Here is a 20,865-nt window from a genome sequence, read left to right on the forward strand (position 1 = left end):
ACCCGCTTCTACACCCACCCCACGCTCGCGAAGTTTCTCTGGCCGTTGGCCCGTCGTGCTCCCTCCGTCCCTCGAACGGAGAGCCGGCGGCAGCAAGGGCACGGCGAGTGGCGAGGCGACGCGAACGCAGCCAACCGCACGGGCGTCGAAGCGCGCTGCGCCTGGACTTCACCGCCCCAATCATGCCCTTCTATGGAGTTGTGCCGCGCGCCGCCGCGGCCGGCGCGAGCCGCATGCCTCTTCTGCCGATAGTGCCGGGGTCCATGTCCATCTCAGCTCCGTGGCCTCCGCGCCGTCGTGCCCCTCCACACCCACCGGCCGTACCTCTGCGCGGCGACCCTCCTCCGGCCTCCCAGCGCGCCTCCGCGTCATCCCTCTGCCTCCACCCCGCCGTCAGCCCATCTCTGCTACAAGCCCACAACTGTGGCTGCTCGTGATTTTCCGTTGAAGGGCTACTAGCCTACAAAAAATCCACACGGAGACAGGCCATACTCAGAGTCAGCCGTTGCATGGTCGCCTGTGAAGCATTTCGCCCCTGCTCTGATCATCAGGCAGTGTCGTTGCTGACCGCCAGGGAAGCAGCGCTGAAGCGGCGGCCATCCAAAGCCTCTCCGTGCTTCAAAGAGGTGAATAGTACAAGCTAGATAATTCAGTGTGTATGTACTTGTTCATACAAAAAATAAAATACATAGAAAAAAATAATGATGCATCCCTAAATTCTTAAACCGATTGTATAGATTTTCTATCTATTGGTATCTTGATTATGCTTAACACATTTGGTATTATGGCTTATTTCCTAGCAATTACTTACGGTTTTGAGATATATTAATTCCTCTTTACATAGCAGTCCTGCTCGCACACTAGCTAACATGTTTCAGATTACACTTACTAAATAGCTTACCCATAATTAGATCAATTCCTATGAATTCAGGGATTGCCAGCATGCTGCAAATGTATCTATAAATTTGTGTAAGAACTGAAATTAGAAATACATGATAGAATTGACAGGATCACTAGCCATAGATCTAGCACACAAACTGATATTTGATAAAGTGTAAACCCTAGAACATGAACCAATACGAAATTAATGTATGAGTGAGAGAGAGATAGGGGTTGAGGAGGTGCAAACCATCGGCCGCCTTCGTGGAAGACGAGCTGGCCATGGGGTTGCTTGACGGTGGTGCGGTGAAGACTGACGGTGAAGGCGCTGTCGCGGTGGCGGCGGTGCAGAGGCAGCGGTGTCCGGTGGCGGTCTTCTCGTCGCTGGCAGCACCCCCTCTTAGATCGGTTAGGGTTTAGGGACTGTAGGTGGGGCGTCTGGCAGCTCAGGTGAACCACGTGCCTTGTGCCCCGGCCCCCACCTCCCTTTTTATGGCGCTGTGCGACGGGGGCCCACCAACCATGGGACGGTTGGGCGCCCCCGATCAGGGCGCGGATCCAAGGGCCCAAGTCAATTAGAAGAAATCAATTTAACATTCTCTCCATTGATCTCACATTATGACTTAAACTTAACTTACTTACTTTATGTTGTTCCCATTTCATCACAAATCAGTGCATAGAGCGTTCCTCATTATCACGGTCAGTTGCCATTAGATTAAATAGCTGCAATGCACCTCTTTATTATGAAACAGATTCTCAACTAGGCCCTTATTATCCAGAATCATAGGCTTTTCCTTAAACCCATGCCGGCTAAGTGTTCTCTGAACACGCTAGGTGGTAAGCCTTTTGTAAGCGGATCCGCGAGCATCTTTTATGTTCTTATATGCTCAAGACTAATTATATGATCCAGAACTTTATGTTTCACAACATAATATTTTTTGTCAATGTGTTTGGCAGCTTTACTTGACTTATTGTTGTGAGCATAACATACTGCTGGATTATTATCGCAGTATAACTTGAGTGACTTATGTATGTCGTCTATCACTTTCAACCCAGACATGAATTTCTTCAGCCAATTCACCTGCCCTGTGGCCTCATAACATGCTACAAACTCAGCATACATTGTGGACGATGTAGTGACGATTTGCTTTGAGCTTTTTCATGATATAGCTCATCCTGCAAGAGTGAATATGTATCCTGACGTGGATTTTCTGTCATCTCCCGCATAATAAGAATCTGTATACCCCTCTATGTGCAGGGAATCGGATCTTCTGTACGTTAGCATGAGACCCTTCATACCTTGCAGGTAACGCAAAACTTTCTTTACCAATTTCTAGTGTTCTATTCCTGAATTACTATGATATCTGCCAAGTAACTCGGTAACAAATGCTAAGTCAGGGCGAGTACACACTTGAGCATACTATAAACTTTCGACAGCTGAACTATATGAAACCGCTTTCATTTGATTGATCTCATATTGGTTCCTGGGACATTGAAATTCCCCATATCTGTTGCCCTTGACTATGGGAGCAGGTGAAGACTTACAATTTTACATACTGTATTTCTTTAGAACTTTTTCTAAGTATGCCTTTTGTGATAATCCTAAAACTCTTTTTCCTCTATCTCGGTGAATCTCTATTCCTAGGACGAACAAAGCTTCACCGAGATCCTTCATATCAAACTTTGAGGACAAGAACTTCTTTGTCTCTAGTAGTAGATTAACATCACTGCTAGCGAGTAAGATGTCATCCATATACAAGACTAGGAAAATATATTTCCCATTCTTGAACTTTGCATAAACGTAATTGTCCTCTACATTTTCTTAAAACCCAAACTTTCTTATTGTACTATCAAACTTCAAATACCCCCATCTTGAAGCTTGTTTTAATCCGTAAATGGATTTCTTCAGGCGGCATCCCATACATTCTTTTCCTTCCACAACAAAATATTTCGGCTGTGCCCTGTAAACATTTTCCTCTAGATCCCCGTTTAGGAACGCCGTCTTTACATCCATCTGATGTAATTCTAAATCATAATGTGCTACAAGCACCATTATGATTCTAAAAGAATCCTTACATGAGACTGGAGAAAATGTCTCATTATAATCTATGCCTTCTCTTTGCGTGAAACCTTTTGCCACAAGTCGTGCTTTAAACCTTTCTATATTCCCTTTGGAGTCATGTTTAGTTTTATAGACCCATTTACATTCTACTGTCTTGGCTCCTTTAGGAATTGTTTCTAAGTTCCAAGCACTGTTGGTTTTCATTGATTTCATTTCATCTTTCATGGCTTCATGCCACTTGGATGAGTGAGCTCTTCTCATGGCTTCTTCAAATGAGATGGGATCACCCTCCATTTGAAATTCCTCAGATTCGTAAACTTTGTTGTCATCAGGAATGGTTGATCTCCTGACTCTTTGAGACTTTCTAGGGGCCTCGTTAGATGACGCTTGTTCTATATGAGGTTGTTGTTGCTCTCCCTCATGTGTGACAATGGATTCTAGGGGATCCTAAAGGACATGTTTCTCATGTTCATTCATTGTTGCCACAGGAGAACTAACAACAGGTGATGTTACTACAGTGTCTTGCACTGTTGGTACAACAACAATAAGTAGCGTGAAGAATGGCTGCTAAACCATAGGAGTGGGCACGTATACCCGCTTCTCTTCAAAACTAATTTCTCGCGCTACCATGCTCCCCCTGATCATATCATCCTCCAAGAAGACAACATGTCTTATTTCTACAAACTTCGTTTGTCTGTCAGGACAATAGAAGCGATAACCTTTTGACTTTTTTGGATAGCCAATGAAATGATAACTGACTGTCTTGGAGTCTAGCTTCCCTATATTTGGGTTAAAAACTTTTGCCTCAGCTGGACAACCCCACACATGGAAATAGTTAAGTGAGGGTCCCTTTCCTATCCACAACTCATACGGTGTTTTGGGCACCGACTTGCTTGGCACTCGATTAAGTATATGAATAACGGTTTTTAATGCCTCCATCCATAAACTTATCAGTAGGGTAGAGTAACTTATCATGCTTCTCACCATATCTATTAAGGTACGGTTGTGTCTTTTAGCTACTCTATTCTGCTGAGGCTCGCCCGGTGTAGAATATTGGGCTACTATGTCATTTTCCTGTAAGAACCTTGCAAAGGGTATAGAAACTTAGCCATATGGGGTGTGTCGACCGTAGTACTATCCCCCATGGTCGAACCTTACTACCTTAATCTTTAAGTTGTGCTGATTTTCTACTTCAGCCTTAAATATCTTAAATTTATCCAATGCTTCTGATCTTTCTTTAATTAGATAAATATAGCCAAAACGAGAATAGTCATATATGAATGTTATAAATGAATCATAATCATCCACACTCTTCAATCGAAAAGGATCATAGATGTCCGTGTGAACTATTTCTAAAATTCTTGCACTTCGTTTGGCATCTTTCTTTATTTTCTTAACGTACTTTCCTTTTATGCAATCAATGCATTGCTCTAAATCTAAAAATTCTAAAGGCGGAAGAATTGATTTCTTAATCAATCGCTCTATTCTCTCCCTCGAAATATGGCCTAAACGACAGTGCCATAATTTTGAAGATACATCATGCACTCTCCTCTGCTTATTTGTTGCATTCATAGACGAAGAGGCATTCTCATTCTCAGTCCTTACATCATTCACATTCTCAGAAAGTGATAATAAATAAAGCTTGTCTTGTTGGAAGGCAAAATCAACACATTTGTTATTGTAAACACAATCTGACATTTGCCGTTACCAAAATGACAATCATATCCATCGTCATCTAAATGTGAAACACTTATTAGGTTTCTTCACAAAGAGGGTACATATAGAACATCTGAAAGCTTAAGTACAAAACCATCAACTAATTCTAGAGAGAGATCTCCAATGGCTTCAACTTCAGCTTCACCTCCATTTGCTACTTTAATTCTTCTTTCTCCTCTTTGCAAGGTCCTCGTATGGAATCCCTGTAATGAATTTGCAACATAAATAGTTGCACCTGAATCAATCCACCAAGTAGATTTTGCATAACTTAAATACAATGATTCATCTATGAATGTAATGAAATCCTCACCTCTCTTCAGAAGGCTCTTTACGAAGTCTAGACAGTCCCTCTGGTAATGTCCATGCTTCTTGCACCATTTACACTGATTCTTTTCAACTTGAGCGTTGTTGTTCTTCTGATTGTGGTCATTCTGAGGGGCTTTCCCTTGAGGTTTGGCATTTTTATTGAAATTCTTCTTTTTGTTGTCTTTCACAAGGTTAGCAGAGTCACCCTGTGAGCTTTTCAGCCTCTCCTCTTCTTGAACACACATTGCAATGAGCTTCTCTATATCCTATTTACCGGGCTGCATGTTGTAGTTCACAACAAAAGTTTTATATTCTTTGGGCAAGGAAGCAAAAACCAAATGAATCAGGAACTCATCCTTGAGCCCTAAATCCATTGGCTTCAGCTTTGAAGCCATGTTGCTCATCTTCAGTATGTGCTCTCTGATACCACCACTAGTATACTTCTCATTGAACAATTTCTTGATCAAAGTACTGGCATAAGCCTTTGAAGAGCCAGTGAATTGACTCTCCAGCTTCTTAAGATACTCTGTGGCGGTATCACAATCTGGGATAGACCCTCTTATTGAATTTGAAATTGTGAACTTAGCCACCATCAAGCACTTGCAGTTTGAAATGTCCCATTTCTTGCGTTCGAGATCATACTTCATCCGCACTTCTGCATGATCTCGCTGCCGAGCAGTGAAATCAGCATCAGTCTCATTATCTTCCCTCTCCGGGTCTACTGGCTCAGTCGGACACGGGGAGGTAAACGCTAGGTCATTTTTAGACAGCACAAGTGCTAGTTCAAACTTCTCTCGCCATACCCTGTAGTTGCCCCCTTCAAGAGGCGGTATTTTTGAGATAAAAGCCATTGGATTGCGTCCTGAAAAATAGTGTCAGAGAAAGTGAGAAAATATGACATAAAGATTGCCTGCCTTAATTTAACGTTGGTCAAAATTAAACATACAATCTTCTTATACACTAATTCTACATCACCGTTGGGCAGAAATAGAATGAATGCATGAAAAACTTATGAATAATCATTATAATATTGTTATTATCAATGTTGGTCAGAAAATAACAATATTATAATTTACTGAATAAAATTCAACTGCTCTTCAAATTAAATTCTCCCATTGGTTCGAATTTAATTAGAAGATAATAAACTTTAACATTGCAGCAGAAACATGGAAAAATTCTTTATCTATTTTTCAGAAGCATTCATCTACTCTCTGAACAAATTATCCCATTGGTTCAAATTTTGACAGAGATTTAAACTAGTAAAAAATCATCAAAATTTGATTCTAAAAATTAAAAAACAAATGAAAAAGTTATTGTGCAACTTGGACCGAAACTGCTTGCGCACTGCGCACTATCACGGCCCAGTAGCGAATCCAGCCTGGCCTACTCTGCTCTCGCACGCACGCTATGCCTTCCCAGGCCACAACCTAGGCCTGGGCCAGCAAAGCCGCCCACTGCGCGCGCCTGCCTGGGCCAAATGCTGGCCCGGTAGCTCTCAGTAGTCGATGCAGATCGAACGACCATGCGTTGATTTCGGCAGATCAAAACCGCATGATGTGGCGCCCTCCCCGAACCCTAGGCTCATTCTGTCTCCCTCCCCTTCCTCTCTTAGTGCAGCGAGCAGCAGGCACCGAGCGAGAGCCGAGAGGTGATGGCGCCATTGCCATCCCCCTCGCCAGTGCGTGCGCACCCTAGCTGGTGAGCACACCACCGTCGAGTGGCCTAATCACGAGGCCCTTGGCCAGAGCTCGCGCAAGCCCGATGAGTAGCAGTGGCTCAGCCTTCTTGTCATGCGTTGATGAGACAGTAGCGCGGTGCAGCGACGAGGTAAGCCGTCTCCCAAGCCCTTCCCCTTTTCCCTTCTTCTCTTTGATTGATCTTGCTCTATTCTTCTCGGATCTTGTTCGATTGGGGTTAGGGTTAGGGTTAGGGTTTGAGTATTGTTCTTCTTCCCCGAGCTGTCTATGCGGGTTAGGGTTAGGGTTTGAGTTCCTTTTCAAAACTAAGACCCTTTCTTCCTCCTTTTCTTCACCCGATTTGGGTTTATGGTTCGCTGAACCCTCTGCTTAGACACGGATCAGATCTCTCACCTCCTTCTAATTACTGCTACTCGGTTTTCTACTCCGATAAGCTAGATCTACCCCTAGTTAGGCGACTGAATTGATAGTTTCACTAGCCATAGATCTAGCACACAAACTGACATTTGATGAAGTGTAAACCCTAGAACATGTACTAGTACGAGATTAATAGATATAGTGAGAGAGAGATAGGGGTTGAGGAGGTGCAAACCATTGGCCGCCTTCATGGAAGACGAGCTGGATATGGGGTTGCTTGATGGTGGCGTGGTGAAGACCGATGATGAAGGCACTATCGTGGTTGAAAGGATCAAGATGCCCAAGAGGGTGGGTGAATTGAGCAAATTCTAAATTTCTTTGCAATAATTAAGTCCTATGGTAAGCCCAATTAACCCCTTATGCCTAGAAAGTGTTTCTATTGATCTACCGCACAAAAGTTTAGCAACCTATGTTCCAATCCTACTCTACCATGGCAATTCTATGAATGTAAATGACAAGAATTGAATTGCTCAAAGTAAAGAGAGAAGGAGGAACGCGGAGATGTTTTGCTGAGGTATCGGAGAGTCACCACTCCCCATTAGTCCTCGTTGGAGCACCCATGCAAGGGTGTAGCTCCCCGTTGATCTGCGCAAGGATCAAGTGCTCTCTACAGGTTGATTCTTTGACACTCCGTTGCGGTGAATCACCCACAACCGCTCACAACTTGAGTTGGGTCATCCACAAGCTCTGCCGGATGATCACCAAACTCCCAATCACCACCAAGCCATCTAGGTGATGGCAATCACCAAGAGTAACAAGCACGAACTCTCACTTGACCACGACAAGCCTAATGAGAAGGGTGGATGCACACTTTGCTACTCTTGATCTCACTAATGAGGGCTCTCTTTGGGATTCCCAAATCTCAATCACCTCACTAGGACCTTGCTCTTCTTGGCACTCTCAAAGGTGTTTCTCAGCTGTTGAAATGAGCAAAAGTGCCCCCACACACGAATGGAGGAAGTATTTATAACCATGGCTGAAAACAAACCGTTATGTGCTTCTGTGGGGTGACCGGACGCTCCGGTCATGTTGACCAGACGCTCCGGTCAGTTCTCCCTGAACTCCAGTGTTTAAGATGTGACCGGACGTGTCCGGTCAAGATTTTCCCTCTCTGGAACCTTACTAGAGTCGACCGGACACTGGGACTCAGCGTCCGGTCACTTCACCTTTTAGCGTCCGATCGCACCAGACGATTTCACCTTGATCAAATGAACTGATCGGACTCTGCGCTAGCGTCCGGTCACCCCGGAGCCAGCGTCCGGTCAGTATTTGACCCTCCATTCACTCACAACTCTCGATCATATGTGAATGAAGTTTGCTCCAATGGATCTAAGGACTTCTTAAGAGCTACCTAGTGCTAGATTTAGCAAGTGTGCACCACACCTAACTCACTAGACTCACTTAGGTCAAACTACCTGTCCATACCCCCTTAATAGTACGGCCAAAGGAAAAACAAAGTCCTAAACTACTCTAAGTGTCTCTTCCACTCCAATCGACACTTAGAACTAGTCCATCCTTAACCTTGTCGTTCATCCTTTGAAAACCAAAATGATTTCCATCATAGGGGCATGACCATAATGATAGCCCAATTGATCTCCATTACCATGACCTAACTTAATTGCCTCTGCAAAACACACATTAGTCATGGTAATCACGTATTGTCATTAATCACCGAAACCCAATTAGGGGCCTAGATGCTTTCAATCTCCCCCTTTTTGGTGATTGATGACAATACCACCTCGAGTATGTGAAATAGTTGAGGTTTTTAAGATGCTTGGTTCATATAAGCTTTTAACAATAAGAACAAAAGAGTTAGACAAGCTTATATGACCCAAGCCAACATGATGTACTCAAAAGATATGAAATAAGCATGAGTACAAGTAATATAGCTCATTTGCATCAGAGTAAAATGTGGAAGCAAAGCAAATGAGCATAACACTAGTGATATGACATATAAAAGATTCAAAGTAGAGAGAACACATGTCACATATCACGATCACGTAGGTATCACTATCACATAAATATAGTTTGATGCATGAAAGTAAACACACATGAATACATAATAGTGTATCACACATAAAAACCAAACATAATAGAATACTAAGCTCCCCTTAGTCTAATATACTTGATCCCTCTCCCCCTTTAGCGTCAAACACCAAAACCTAAGGGTCGGTCGGTGGTGCTGCAGCGGATGAGTCGGGCGTTGAGGTACGAGGAGTGAGCTGGAACTGTGTGCCATCATCATCTGGCCCTAAGCTTTGAGCTGTCTGACCCTGTGTAGCTAGAAGCGATGCTAAAGCGGTCTGGGTCGAATCAGGGACTAGAGCGGCCATAGACTGTGTAGGTATCACTGAAGCAGGTGGCTTTGATGATGCAACCGAAGAAGGGAGCGTCTCTGTAGTCCTGGTAATAGGTGCAACTGTAGAAGGACATGGGACATGTAAATATGGTGGAGTGGGCTGCCCTGTCAACTCACTGAAAGTCGCACCAAGGCTCCTAGAGACTAAAGTATCTGGCACTAGAAGCGAAGAAGTCTGAGCCAGTGTGAAGCCCATCTGAAAAGGTGTGAACTATGGGGCTAGCACTAGCAAGACAAACCACTGGGACACCTACACTATAGGTGAAGCAAACTATGCTAGTGGTTGTCCCTGACTCTAAAGCCCACTAGGCTGTAATGCTGGAGTCATAGAAGTGGTGGCAGGCTGACCAAGCTAGGGTGAAGGCTGTGGCGGTGGAGCCCCAATAGCTGTCACAACATGCTACATAAACCCCAGTAGCTGCTGCTGCATGAGAAGCTGCTGCTGATGCATGGCCTGCTGCTGCTGCTAGATCGCCTGCTGTTGTCGCTGGAACTCATCCTGCCTAGTCTAAAACTGAGCAAAAGTGGCAGCTGTCTCCTGAGCCTGGTGAGCTTGATCCTACCTCATCCGCTCAAGTATGGCAAGTAGAGCAGGGTCTGTCTATGGTGCAGGTGGAGCTGAACTGGAACTACCGACCTCATGGTCATGTCGATGTGGAGGCATCTAAGGAATAAGCTGGTAGTCATCATCTGAGCTATCACTGGGGTCACTCACGACAATCCCCTCTTGCTAAGCATCGAGCTCCTCCTCCTCTATAGCTGCTATGCTCCTGATGGTCTCATCCTACTGAGCTGCTGTCTCTAGCACCTCTGGACGTCAGCTCGGCTGGCCAGGTGTCCTCACTGCACTATAAAGGATCATCTAAGTCATGTTGTATGCAGGAAACTCTATAGTAGCACCACTATACTCTACCAGCATCTCTGGTGGCCTCACAGTAACTGGCCTGTGGATCAGGAATGTAACCCAGTGAGCATATGATAGCTGCTTGTGACCCCTAAACCCCTCTGCAATAGTATCCTCCATCTCTGATAGAAGGAGATCCCAAATGTCAAACACTGTTAGCTGCATCAGAGAGTTTAGTAACCGTAACTGTATGCGAGTCAAGCCCTCGTGATACCCCATCCTCGAAAGTAGTGTCCTCCTCATAATAGCATCCATCACTCTAGCTGTAGGAGTGAGATCACTGGGTGTCCTGCTCGACCCCTCGTCGAATGGCTATGTAAATCAATGGCGTACTAGATCTATAGGGGGCACAACACCACCATGAGGGCGTCTGGGAGGCGCTGTCTGTCCATAGCAAACCTCATGTAGCCAGATGGGCTACTCCTGAAATCTGAGTATCTCTCTAACCCTAGTGCTCGTCAGCCTGTAATCTCTGCCTCTAAAAGCAAAGTGAATGAATCTGTGCTATGGGTCAATCCAAAGTGTAGCATAGAACTGACGGACCCAAGATGGAACATATAAGCCTATTCGTCCAAGTAAATCTGTCAACCCTGGTAGGTAAGATAGGTAAGGGTGAATATGCTCTCTAGCTGCTGCTACAATGGTCTTACTGTTGCACACCCTCTGAGATCTGAATACTACCCCACTGTTAAGATGTGCATTATAAAAATCTTCCTACAGAGGTGTGTAGAAACCCTCTGAAGCACACTCATCCTGCCTCGGTAGGAACCATTGTTCAAAGTCCATAAACCTAAGCTGCTGAACCTACTTGGCTATGGCGGCCCTCTAATCCAAGTGAGTCAATGGAGGCGGACCCTGTGGTCTAGGCGGTGGGCGAGAACCCCTCCGCTGTGTCTCTGACCTCGGTGTGACTAGAGCATGGGTACGACCAGAGTGGCGAAGCTATGGCTAAGGTGCCTGCTCTGTCTCTTCAACCTGCTCTCCCTCCTAAGTCTGCTCTGCTGGCTGTGGCTGCTGCTGAGGCTCCCCCTAAGACTAACTCTCATCAATAGTGACATGTCATCCTCCAACCATGAGAGTCCTAGCTGGACCACCATGACGGCGCTCAACCTGCTCAAGTGTAGCCCTCGTAGATGGAGAAAGCTGATCTGCAATAACAACACCACTCCAAGCACCTCCTCTCTCTACGCGCTCTACGACCTCTGTAACTGTGGCTGCTCTCGCTGTATCAACATCAGGATACTTGCGCTTCCTCGTTGCTAGCTTCTTTGTCGCCTTGTCTTTTGCATCTATAGGCTGGTGAGGCGGGGGCCTTGGATCCTCATCACTGGGACCACCTCCAACATTCTTGACATGAGCCATCTAATGAAGCTGAAAGGAACAACTGCCCTGACAAGAATCAACTACCAACTATCACTTCCGAGGCTTGGCCTCGATCCGTACTCGTGAGCTTGGCCCCGAGTTAACTGCCAACTATCAATGGGACCACAATGGCACCGACTCGCTGCACGATAGAATAGATAGGATATATGAATAATTATGATATATCTAGAGATACGAAACCCTAAGAGGCAAGCAATTAGATGCAAAATTGGAAACAAGGGCTTGCTACCTGATGAACCGGCGAATCGATGAGAAAAGGAACGAATCGGGGAACCACCGGGTCAACACTGCGAAGGTAGGGTTCCGATGAGGCAATGTGTCGTGAGTCGGCGGTGCACTGCAGTGAAGATGCTCGACGAGCAGTGACTAGGGAACCACAGAGGTTCTTGAGGCGGCGTTGGCGTTAGGGCACGGGAGGCGGCGGTGCTGATGCACTGGGGGCGGTGCTGGTGAGGCGGTGCTGCTGGCGGTGTGGGCTCAGCGCGAGCAGGGCACGGTGGTGCAGATAGGGCATGGCAGCGCGGGGTGTAGCATGGGCTCGTGATGGCATGATGTGATGCGGTGGCATGCGGGAGGCGGCGTAGGAGCACAGCGGCACAGGCAGGGGGCACAGCATGACGGTGCAGGAGGCGGCATAGCGGGTGGTGGCGCTAGCGTGGATCTAGGGCGCAGGCACATGGTGGCTCAGGAGGCAATGGCTAGGGCTCGATGCGGGCGGATATGGCGACAAGGGCGGTTATAAGGAGTCCCCCGATGGAAGAGATAAGGAAACAGAGAAGAATCCGGATGCCGCACAATTTCTACTGACCGGACGCTCCGGTGGCAGTGACCGGACGCTGCCACCCAGCGTCTGGTCGATTCCAGAGAGGTCCAAAACACTTGGAATCATGATGGAACGCATCCGGTGAACCCTGACTAGATGTAGCCAGAGTCTGGTGCAAATAGTCTCCTTTGTCTTCGATCGACCGGACGCTGGATCGCCATCTGACCGGACGCTGGGAAAGCACTGTTTCAGCGTCCGGTCACTCCTTCTCAGCAGCAGTTCACCTCCTATGAACTGACCGGACGTTGGACTTCAGAGTCCAGTGCAGCGTCCGGTCACCCTTTTTCCAGCAAATCTTCAAAGTCCTTCGTGCTGTCTGTTCCCAATCAAGTCCCAACTTCAGTAAGATCCAAATAAACACCAATTGGGACTGATGTGAGTGACCTCTCTCAAACCCTCAAAATTTTCAAAATATTTTGCCTTAGGCTATAATTCTTTTTAAGAAAATAGGCAATAAGAGGGCAATTTAAGATAAACGACAAAGCAACATTCATGCATATGCAATGCAATACTTGAAAGTAAATCTAGTTGCTTGTCAAGTTTGATCCAAGGTTAAGCTTCTTCACTCGCTTTTTGGCGGTTATCTTAACCATGTTAGACAAGCCCTATATGCATTACCATAAAAAGTAAACATGTTGTATATTACAATGCAATGCAAGGGACAACACAAGCTCATTTTTTAGTGAAGTTACTAAAATCAAGAACATTGAGCTCATTCCGCAATTGACAAAAAGTCGCCTCATCTAGCGGTTTAGTGAAGATATCTACCAATTGATCCTCGGTCCTTACACCTTCTAATGAAATATCATTCTTTGCAACTGATCTCTAAGAAAGTGATGGCGGATATCTATGTGCTTGGTGCAAGAGTGTTGAACCGGATTATTTGCAAGTTTTACCGCACTTTCATTGCCGCACAAAAGAGGTACTTTTTCTAGAACTACACCATAGTCTAGCAAAGTTTGTTTCATATAAAGAATTTGTGCACAACAAGCACTTGTTGCAATGTATTCCGCTTCAGCAGTGGACAAAGCCACGCTATTTTGTTTCTTGGAGGACCAAGACACAAGTGATCTACAAAGCAAATGGCACCCTCCAGATGTGCTTTTTCTATCCACTTTACAACCGGCATAGTCCGAATTGAAATAGCCAACTAATTCAAATATAGCCCCTTTGGGATACCAAAGGCCAATGCTTGGTGTGTGCTTAAGATACCTAAGGATTCTTTTAACGACAATCAAATGAGTTTCCTTAGGATTAGCTTGAAATCTAGCACACATACACACACACTAAACATGATGTCGGGCCTAGATGCGGTTAAACATAACAAGCTACCAATCATAGAGCGGTAGAGAGTTTGATGAACCGTGTTGCCTCCCTCATCTAGGTCGAGATGTCCATTAGTTGGCATTGGTGTCTTGATTGGCTTACATTCATCCATCTTGAATCTCTTGAGAAGATCATTTGTATATTTCTCTTGAGAGATGAAAATCCCTTTTCTCATTTGCTTGACTTGAAAACCAAGAAAGAATGTAAGCTCTCCAATCATTGACATCTCGAACTCCTTCGACATCAATTCACCAAACTCTTTGCAAGAATGTTCATTTGATGATCCAAAGATGATATCATCAACATACACTTTACAAATGAAGATATGCCCATCAAGCTTCTTGGTGAATAGTGTGGTGTCGACCTTCCCAATGGTGAAGCCATTCTTAATGAGGAAGTCCTAAAGACACTCATACCAAGCTCTTGGGGCTTGCTTAAGCCCATATAACGCCTTGGACAACCTATAAACATGATTAGGATATCTAGGGTCTTCAAACCTAGGAGGTTGATCAACATAGACTAGTTCATTAATAAAGCCATTTAAAAATGCACTTTTCACATCCATTTGATATAGTTTCATATCATGATGTGATGCATATGCAAGAGGATACGAATGGCTTCTAGTCTTGCAACCGGTGCAAAGGTCTCTCCAAAATCCAAACCTTCAACTTGAGACAACCCCTTTGCAACTAGTATTGCCTTATTCCTCACAACAATGCCTTGATCATCTTGCTTGTTGCGAAATACCCACTTTGTTCCAATGACTCTTGCACCTTTTGGTCGCTCTTCAAGAGTCCAAACTTTATTGTGGGTGAAGTTGTTCAACTCTTCATGCATGGCATTTATCCAATCCGGATCTTGAAGAGCTTCTTCTACCTTAGTAGGCTCAAAACAAGAGACAAAAGTGTGATGTGCAATAAATGAAGCAAGTTTTTGTGAGCGAGTCATTACACCCTTTGATGGACTCCCTATGATGAGATCTTGTGGATGATCTTGTAGTAGAGGTGTGTTTCTTCTATTGACCACTTGAGGAGGAGGTTGTGGAGCATCAACATCTTGTGCTTGTACCACCCTTTGATCATGGGAGACATGAGTGTCTTCATTTTCTACTCTCCCATCTTTATCACCATCTTGTGGCACATTTGATGAAGAAGGTGGATCAATCACTTGTACATCATCTTCATCATCTTTAGGCTTGATGTATCCAACCGGAATGTTCTTCATAGCCTCCCTCAATGGTTCATCACCTACATCATCAAGATTCTCATGTGCTCCTTGGGAGCCGTTAGATTCATCAAATTCCACATCATATGTTTCTTCAACCAAGCCGGTGGCATGATTAAATACTCTATATGCTTTGGACTTTGATGAGTAACCAACAAGAAAACCAATATCACAATGTCTTTGAAACTTCCCTAGGTGTTGCCGCTTCTTGTAGATGTAGCATTTGCAACCAAACACCCTAAAGAAGGAGATGTTCGGCTTCTTCCCATTGAGCAACTCATAAGATGTCTTGCCAAGGAACTTTTGAAGGAATAGGCGGTTGGATGCATAGCATGTGGTATTGATAACTTCCGCCCATAGAGCTTCAGAGGTGTTGTACTCATCTAGCATTGGTCTTGCAAGAGTGATCAATGTTTGGTTCTTTCTCTCAACTACACCATTTTGTTGAGGAGTATATGTTGCGGAGACCTCATGCTTGATCCCAACTTCATCACAATAGGCTTCTATGTTTGTGTTGTCAAATTCTTTACTGTTGTCACTTCTAATCTTCTTGAGCTTCACTTCAAATTCATTTTGTGCTCTCTTGGCAAACTTCTTGATGCAAGATGCAACTTCGGATTTGTCATGAAGGAAGAATACCCATGTGTATCTTGAATAGTCATCAACAATCACAAAACAATAAAGATTTCCTCCCAAACTCTTGTATGTTGTTGGTCCAAATAAATCCATGTGAAGGAGTTCTAGCACTCTTGTGGTTGACATGAAAGCTTTTGTTGGATGAGTATTTGCAGCTTGCTTGCCGGCTTGACATGCATTACAAAGCTTGTCCTTCTCAAACTTCACATCCTTCAACCCTCTCACCAAATCATTCTTCATTAGCTTCTTGAGTGAGCTCATCCCAACATGAGCAAGTCTTCTATGCCATAGCCACCCAAGTGTTATTTTGGTGAATAGGCATGTTTTCAAGTTAGCATCTTCGGAGGTGAAATCCACTAAGTATAGGTTGTTGTATCTAAATCCTTTGAATATCACTTGATCATCATCCTTCTTAGATACAACAACTTCCTTCTCGGTGAATAAGCATTGGAAGCCAAGATCACACAATTGTCCAACGGATAGCAAGTTGAAGCTCAATGAAGCAACATAGAGCACATTTGAGATAGAATGATTATTTGATATTACCACTTTGCCCAATCCTTTAACCTTGCCCTTAGAATTATCTCCAAATGTGATTCTTTCTTGTCCATCTACTTCTTCATCTAGTGAGGTGAACATACGAGGATCACCGGTCATATGTTGTATGCAACCACTATCAATAACCCAATGACTTCCACCGGTCTTGTAGTTCACCTACACACAAGAGATCAAGCTTTAGGAACCCAAACTTATTGAGGGCCCTTCACCTTCTCAACAAGTGACTTTGCAACCCAAATTTTTTTAGGCCTATTCTTGTTTGGAGGTCCTAAGAACATGACTTTCATCTTTCCACTAGAATCCTTTCTAAGCATGTAATGAGCATTGAAGGCAAAAGGTCTAGCATGCTTGGGCAAGGGTTGTGGTGGTGGAGTTTGGCACTCATGGGCAAAAGTGGCCTACTTATCCACACTCAAAACGCTTCTTTGGCTTTGGCTTTTGTTGTTGTTGAGCTTGAGCCTTCTTCTCTTTGTTTGCCATGTACCCAATGCCACTTCTATCCATCTTCATGATGGTGTTCATTAGTAGCTCACTTTGAAGATGCTTGCCTCTTGTGAACTTGCTCAATCCAATCTTGAGATGCTATTTCTCCAACTTGAGCTTCTTTTTCTCTTCCTTGAGAGCATCATTATTTTTATCTTGCTTGAGCTTCTTGTTCTCTTCTTTGAGCTTCTCATTCTCAAGAATCAAGTCACCATCATGATCACTAGTTTCAAGCACTATGGTGTTGGTGGTCTTGAGCTCTTCAAGATCTTTCTTGAGCTTTTCATTGTCATTCTTGAGCTTGACAAACTCATCATAATCATCGGCCTCAACCACTTGCTTGCCCTTTCTACTAGAACTTTGCTCAATGCTCTCAATGATCAAATCATCACATGATGTAGCTATATCAATCTTAACAATATTGTTAGTAGCATCATGTGTCTCATTGGATAGAAATTCTTGAGCAATGATAAGATTATCATGATTAATTTTAAGAGTAGTATATTTTTCTTTTAGCTTGTTGTGGCTAGTGATGAGCTCTTTGTGCATCCCCTCAAGTTTATATCATGTTTATCTTTAAGCTCTTTCTTAGAGGATTTGAGCTCCTTGAGTTTAGATGATATAGCATCATTTGCTTCTCTAAGCTCAACACTAGCCTTTTTGACTATATCACATTTTGATAAAAAGTGAATCATTCTTAGCCTCTAGTTTTTCATTCTTAGCTCTACTCTTTATAATGATCTTAGTGTATTGATTTAGCAATTTAACAAGATCATCATAAGAAGGTGATTCATATTCATCGTCATCACTATCGCTATCATCATTGCTAGCATGTTCATCACCACTACTATCATCATTTGATACCTTGCGATCACCCTTGGCCATAAGGCATAGGTGTGTAGGGGATGATGGTGGTGGTGGCGGTGAAGATGATGAAGAGTCAATAACAATGGTGACCACCTTCTCATTGTCACTATCATCATCGGATGAGCCACTAGATGAATCAATGTCCATGAGCCAATCACCGATGATGTATGCCTTTCCACTTTTCTTCTTCTTGTGGAAGTCCTTCTTGCCATCTCTCTTCTTGTATGGCTTGTTTTTCTTCTTCTCATCTTCTTCTTCATTGCTTGAGTCATCTTTCTTGCCCTTGTACTTATTCTTGTACTTGTCTTTCTTGGGCTTTGTGCATTGATGTGCTAGATGACCAAGTTCTCCACAATTGTAGCAATCCATCTCGGAGATTGGCTTCCTTCTAGAGCTTGTGAAGAACTTCTTCTTCTTGCCATAGGACTTGATGCTACTCTTGTTGAGCTTCTTTAGTATCTTGGTGGTTCTTTTCACCATGAGGGCAAGGCTTGCATCATCAACTTCATCATCACTTGAGCTCTCATACTCAAGCCTTTCTTTGCCCTTCTCTTGGCTAGCTTTGAATGCTAAGTCTTTTTCTTTCTTCTTAGTAGAGGATGAGCCATCTTGTGGTGTGATGTGCATGTACATCTCATGAGCATTGATCTTTCCCAAGATTTGTGTTGGTGTAGCGGTGGAAAGATCACCTTGATGAAGCACGGTCACAATAAGCCCATATTTGTCAATGGGGAGGACACTCAAGATCTTTCTTACAACATCAGATGGTTGCATTTGAGTGAGTCCAAGCCCATTGACTTCCTCTACAAGAACATTCAAGCGTGAATACATTTCATTAGCACATTCTTTGGGAAGCATCTCAAAAGAGTTAAGCTTTTTCATGACAAGATGATAGCATTCCTCACGCTCACTCTTAGTTCCCTCATGGAGCGCACAAACGTCCGACCATAGTGCATGGGCGTCTTTGTGGTTCCTCACCCGGTTGAACACATCTTTGCAAAGGCCTCTAAAGATGGTGTTTCGAGCCTTTGCATTCCATTTTTCGTAAATCACCTCATCACCTTGTAGGTGTGTAGCATCCTGAGGTTTTGGCAAGCTTTGTGAGGTGGCTCTAAGTATTCCAACATCTAGAGCATCTAAATACGCTTCCATGTGGATTTTCCAATACGAAAAATCATCTCCCTCAAAGATAGGAGGAGGTCTATCCCCATGAGACATCTTTCTCTAGGCGGTTAAGCCTAAAAACATGAGCACGAGGCTCCTATACCAATCGAAAGGATCAAGATGCCCAAGAGGGGGGGTGAATTGGGCTAATTCTAAATTTCTTTGTAATAATTAAGTCCTATGGTTAGCCCAATTAACCCCTTGTGCCTAGAAAGTGTTTCTATTAATCTACCGCACAAAAGTTTAGCAACCTATGTTTCAATCCAACTCTAGCATGGCAATTCTATGAATGTAAATGACAAGAATTGAATTGCTCAAAGTAAATAGAGAAGGAGGAACACGGCAATGTTTTGCTGAGGTATCAGAGAGTCGCCACTCCCCACTAGTCCTCGTTGGAGCACCCGTGCAAGGGTGTAGCTCCCCCTTGATCCGCGCAAGGATCAAGTGCTCTCTACGGGTTGATTCTTTGACACTCCGTCGTAGTGAATCACCCACAACCGCTCACAACTTGAGTTGAGTCATCCACAAGCTCCGCTGAATGATCACCAAACTCCCAATCACCACCAAGCCATCTAGGTGATGGCGATCACCAAGAGTAACAAGCACGAACTCTCACTTGACCACGACAAGCCTAATGAGAAGGGTGGATGCACACTTTGCTACTCTTGATCTCACTAATGAGGGCTCTCTTTGGGATTCTCAAATCTCAATCACCTCACTAGGACCTTGCTCTTCTTGGCACTCTCAAAGGTGTTTCTCAGCTGTTGGAATGAGCAAAAGTGTCCCCACACACGAATGGAGGAAGTATTTATAACCATGGCTAAAAAACGAACCGTTATGTGCTTCTGCGGGGTGACTGGATGCTCCGGTCATGTTGACCGGACGCTCCGGTCAGTTTGCCCCAAACTCCAGTGTTTATGATGTGACCAGACGCTGGACAGCGTCCGGTCAACACTGACCGAACGCGTCCGGTCGTGATTTTCCTTCTCTAGAACCTTACTGGAGTCGATCAGACGCTGGGACTCAGCATCCGGTCACTTCACCTCTTAGTGTTCGGTCGCACCAGATGATTTCACCTTGATCAAATGAACTGATCGAACTCTGCGCCAGCGTCCGGTCACCCCGGAGCCAGCGTCCGGTCAGTATTTGACCCTCCATTCACTCCCAACTCTCGATCATATGTGAATGAAGTTTGCTCCAATGGATCTAAGGGCTTCTTAGGAGCTACCTAGTGCTAGATTTAGCAAGTGTGCACCACACCTAACTCACTAGACTCACTTAGGTCAAGCTACCTGTCCATACCCCCTTAATAGTATGGCCAAAGGGAAAACAAAGTCCTAAACTACTCTAAGTGTCTCTTCCACTCCAATCGACACTTAGAACTAGTCCATCCTTAACCTTGTCGTTCATCCTTTGAAAACCAAAATGATTTCCATCATAGGGGCATGACCATAATGATAGCCCAATCGATCTCCATTACCATGACCTAACTTAATTGCCTCTGCAAAACACACATTAGTCATAGTAATCATGTATTGTCATTAATCACTGAAACCCCATTAGGGGCCTAGATGCTTTCAGCGGTGGTGGCGGTGCAGAGGCGGCGGTGTCTGGTGGCGGTCTTCCCATCGCTGGCAGCACCCCCTCTTAGACCGGTTAGGGTTTAGGGACTATAGGTGGGGCGTCTGGTGGCTCAGGTGAAGCTAGTGCCTTGTGCCCTGGCCCCCACCTCCCTTTTTATGGCACTGTGTGACGAGGGCCCACCAACCATGGAGCGGTTGGGCGCCTCCAATCATGGGGTGCTAATTGGAAGAGATCAATCTAACAATACATAGTTGTATTCATTTATGTCAAACAAAAAACTAAAGCTACAAATTGAACTGTAGTTAGTTGAATATTGTTGTGATCAATTGAATGCATGATATTCACCATCCTAGGTATTGATTATATAAGTCGAATGCACTTTTTAAAATATCTTATCCTCACATGGATGCCTCACTAAGCCGTCATTACTTGGAAGTTGTCGGTGTTTTGAATAAACACCGGCTAGTAAATTTGTAA

At 44.4% G+C, this 20,865-nt stretch overlaps 1 long non-coding RNA gene across 1 annotated transcript in view; it reads left to right on the forward strand.

The window, feature by feature from the left end:
• Positions 1 to 20,865, forward strand: part of LOC136544795 (uncharacterized) — a 36,007-nt gene continuing 15,142 nt past the window's right edge. Inside the window, exons 1-2 of the long non-coding RNA XR_010780835.1 lie at positions 1 to 626; positions 2,138 to 2,185. This is a non-coding gene — a long non-coding RNA (uncharacterized lncRNA). The remainder of the gene's footprint in view (positions 627 to 2,137; positions 2,186 to 20,865) is intronic.

Source organism: Miscanthus floridulus, chromosome 3 (assembly GCF_019320115.1).
Source record: "Miscanthus floridulus cultivar M001 chromosome 3, ASM1932011v1, whole genome shotgun sequence".
Lineage (NCBI taxonomy): Eukaryota > Viridiplantae > Streptophyta > Magnoliopsida > Poales > Poaceae > Miscanthus > Miscanthus floridulus.